Here is a 4,728-nt window from a genome sequence, read left to right on the forward strand (position 1 = left end):
TCCTTGCCGCGTGTCCAAGGGGAAATATTAATTTGATAACTGATAACTCGTGATGATTATTAGTTTTTTTAACCACAGAAACAGCTGGTGAGGACAGACTTCATCTGAAGGACAGATAGCCAGATAACCGGTTGTTGTTGTTGTTTTAAGGTAAATGAATTCAATAAAACATTCAATTGATTCAAGGGAATATAGAAAAAGAAAGAAAATACGTTTTTTTTTTTTTTGGTATTTTTGAAGTATTCTCAAATGAGTGTGCAGAATAACGTGCGAAAATTTCAGTGTGCAATGACCATAACCAGAAAATGTTTTTTTGTCTTATTCAGTTAGGAATTACCTGAATAACGCAAATGATCCTATATTTTCCATTTAAAATGCCGAAATTTAACAAATGTGAAATCGTTTGCATCACAGGATATTTACTGCTGGTCGTTTTAAATTTATATAGGCTACTAAAAGAGTTGAAGCTTCTTTCATCTTACCTCACGTTCTTTTGCCGCTAGAAACGGTCGTACTGGATTCATATTCGGCTTCTGTAAAAAACCAAAGCCCGCCATTTTGCTTTGATTAGTCATTCCAGTAATTTTTACATTTAGCTCTTTTCACACAGTAATACTAGTAAATAGAGGGTTATGCTGCGTTCCAGGCAACCCTTACCCGTGTTTTTCCAACCGTCTAACGTTACCTGTAAAAGTGCTACGGTGGCCGAGAGAGGCCAACGCGCTGCAAACTTAAGAAAACACATGCAAAAAGAAAAAACGACAACAAATTAAGAAAACATCTTCATCAGTTTGACAACACAGGCGCTGCAAATCCTCGCAACGCAAACACAAATACGGAACACAACCAAACTCAGAAACGCGCTGCGAACACACGAAGGCGCTGCAAACTAACAAACGTGCTGCATATAGCTCGGTCCACAACGGAAATGTTTCAGGGGGACCTCAAAATGTTTCGAACTCATCTGGGACCTGATTATTTATATCACTATATTACCTGATTATTTATATCACTATCACCTTTAAGTGATACTATACTTTAACACCTCTGCTCTGACCAACAGCCACTGAACAAATAATCAGGTCCCAGATAGGTTCGTCACTTTTTGAGGTCCCCCTGAAACATTTCCGTTGTGGATCGAGCTATATGCAGCGCGTTCGTGTGTTTGCAGAGCGTTCCTGTGTTCGCAGTGCGTTTCTGAGTTTGGTTGTGTTGTAAGAATTTGCAGCGCGTTTCCGTATTCGTGTTTGCGTTGCGAGGATTCGCAGCGCCTGTGTTGTCAAACTGATGAAGATGTTTTCTTAATTTGTTGTCGTTTTTTCTGTTTGCATGTGTTTTCTTAAGTTTGCAGCGCGTTGGCCTCTCTCGGCCACCGTAAAGTGCACTGGAACGGCAGTCAAACCCGTGAGGTCCTACTTTTGAACTAGTACTAGATCCGCACTCTGACGTCACATAGCCCGCGAAACAACAATGGCAGCCCCTACGGGTGCGGTGTTTATGCAAATAACGTAAAATAAAAGGTATAACAGCTTCTCTTGCCTTATGCACCGTTTTTCGTCCTCCGTTTCCCTCAAATAAGCAAGGAGTAAGCACCTTTGGTGATAGAAATGATTGTAAATGAGCATAAGCCCGGTACCATCTGCCATGCTAGTTTGTTTATATCTAGCTAATGTAGACTAACCATGTTCCGTACACAACGATGTTCCGTACAGATTACCTTTTACCGACGATCGCTGAATAAATACTTTCGGATCATATATAAACTATATATCTGTGCCATCTTCATTTCTCTCTCTTTCATCCCCAATTAGGGTGACCAGACGTCCCGAAAAATTTGGGACAGTCCCGAAATCTAAGCTGCTGTCCCGAATCCCGAATCCCGCTCTAATTGTCCCGAAAATTATACTGAAGCAAAATCTTAAATAGTTAAAGTCTGATAAAACATAAAAAACTGTCCGTGGAGCGAGGTTGAGTCATCCTGCAGCCTGGCAATCAGCCCCCGCCGGCTGCTCATTGGCTGCAGCATCTTGTTTTTTTTTTTTTTTTTTTTTAGATATACCGTAGGCGCGCATTAAGATATGCCCCCCCGGCCCGAATTTCGACCAATCTCATCTGGTCACCCTATCCCCAATCACGACAGCGACACTCCCACCATTTGTTCCAGTGACATTTCCACTGCGCTTGAAAATGGATGGTGGGCAAACTAAAAGTGAGACCGGCACTTGGGAGGGGAGACAACTAAAGCAGCGAAAATGTGCATTTTGATTTAATTTATGGATCTCACAGTATTGCAGGCTTTATGAAATTAATATTATGTTATCACAAATTGTTAAATAAATTACTTTTTGTTGAATAAATGCTTTGAAATGGGAATATTTAAACGTCAATTGTGGGCGATGACCACTTGGCGCCACTCAATGCCAGAGACAGTCAGCAGAGGCTGTTTGCCCATCATCTTGCTTGCAGTGATGATTTTTATATTCTCAGTCAATTAAGTTAGCGTTAACACAAGCATTAATGTTAATTTTTAAAAAAGGAGAAAAAAAGTTGGCATCAATTTAACATTACATGAATTTAATGTTTTAACATTTTAAATGGTCATGCATTAACAAATTAAACATGAATTAAACATTGATTGTAACGTTATTTCATTGCCAATTTTCATAATAAGTTATTTATTTTATTTTTAAGAATGACACGATATTCAGAAAAGTTATTTAATAATTTTCGTTACTGAAATAAAGGTACGCACTCTGTACGGAACACCATTGTAACCTGTACGGAACACCGTTAATGCTTATCATATTCCGTACACGTGCGGAGGAGGTACTTTTCCCCACTTTTCTCAAAAACTATTGGTCCAAAAGACATCAATCAAATTGTGTACCGAGCAATAGTTATTCTTCCAGAGAATGATCACACAAACATGCTTATCATGCTTTCAATAACGGAGGATTGGTCGCTGACGTGCGGTGAAGGGCGAAAAGTGTACGGAACATGGTTAGTCTACGTACCACAACTGCCTGGAACTCTACAAAGTCGTGAGTCGTGGTTTGAAGTTGTGATTTACGGGCTCAAAAACCTGCCTGGAACGCAGCATCACATCACGATTTGATCAGTTACCCGGATGCGTGGCCATACTGGCGATACTCGGATGTAAACAACAGCATGGATTGCACTGTTTACTAGCTACTGAATACATTGTTCGGCTAATTTATGCTGTCTAAACCACAAAAAGAAAAGAAACGTTGAAGCTACTAAATCATATAGAGAAGGACTTCGTAAGCAGGAAAGGGAGCACTATTTTGACAAACTAAAGTCAATATGGTAAAGACACATACGAGCAGTATTAAGATATTAGCCTATATTTTATCCTACCTGACCGTAAATGATAAAGATAAACATGAATGTTGTCAAGATTCTTGCCCTGGAAATCCTGGTTCAGTTTGGCCAACCACAAATGCCTTTTGTTCCTCGGACAGTTTTTTTTATTATTATTTATTTTTTATTTTTTTGCTCTTCTTGATTTTGAACTTTTGGCAGTCTATAGTACTTAAAATGTTTTTCCGATCAGTACAGCCTAAAACATGACAATAACTGATCATTTTCAGCAGCAATAATCAGCAAAATATGCAAGTTTTGTTCGGTTTAGTGGCATTCAGTGCCGCCAATATGGTCGATTGATGAAATTGTGAAAACACTCTTGCCATAAAATTACCAGAATCAATTTACCAGTAAATGCAAAACTTCACTGTTCACACAGACAACGTTCCATTTTTCTTTTACCGGTAAAGCACCATTCACACATCCGCTTCAAAATACTGGTAAATTCTGTGATGTTTTCACTTTTGTGTCAAACGTTCACATTTATGCAGTTGCTTTGGCCGAGAGACATTAAACTGAGCTACATAGTACAGAGTGAATGTGTCGCCTGCGTTAGAATGTTATGATTGTTATGAGTCTTACAGTTGAGGTCAAAAGTTTACATACACTTTGCAGAATCTGCAAAATGTTAGTTATTTTACCAAAATAAGAGGAACCATACAAAATGCATGTTATTTTTTATTTAGTACTGACCTGAATCTGAATCTGACCTGAACATGGACTATATGTAAACTATATGAACTATATAAACTATTACAGAAGGTTCAAACACTCACTAATGCTCCAGAAAGAAAACATGATGCATTAAGAGCCAGGGGTGAAAACTTTCTGAATTTGAGGATCAGGGTAAATGTCATTTATTTTGTCTTCTGGGAAACATCTAAGTATCTTCTGTAGCTTCTAAAGGGGCAGTACTAAATGAAAAAAATGTGATTAAATGCAAAATAAGAAAAATGCACACATCTTCATTCTTGTCAAAAGTTTACACCCCTGGCTCTTAATGCATTGTTTTTCCTTCTGGAGCATCAGTGAGAATTTGAACTTTCTGTAATAGTTGCATAGGAGTCCCTCAGTTCTCATCAGTGTGAAAAGATGGATCTCAAAATTATACAGTCATTGTTGGAAAGGGTTCAAATACACCAACATGCTGAAAAACCTAAAATTGTGGGACCTGAAGGACTTTTCTGAAGAACAGCAGGCAGTTTAACCATTCAGGACAAAAAAAAAAAAAAACAGCTGTGGTGTGATTCATTCAGGTACCAACAAAATATCAAGTGTATGTAAACGTTTGAATGTTTGGAGTCATTTTTATAAATTCAACTATTATATTCTCTTGTGGACTAT

The sequence above is a fragment of the Garra rufa genome, chromosome 23 (genome assembly GCF_049309525.1).
Source record: "Garra rufa chromosome 23, GarRuf1.0, whole genome shotgun sequence".
Classification (NCBI taxonomy): Eukaryota; Metazoa; Chordata; class Actinopteri; order Cypriniformes; family Cyprinidae; genus Garra; species Garra rufa.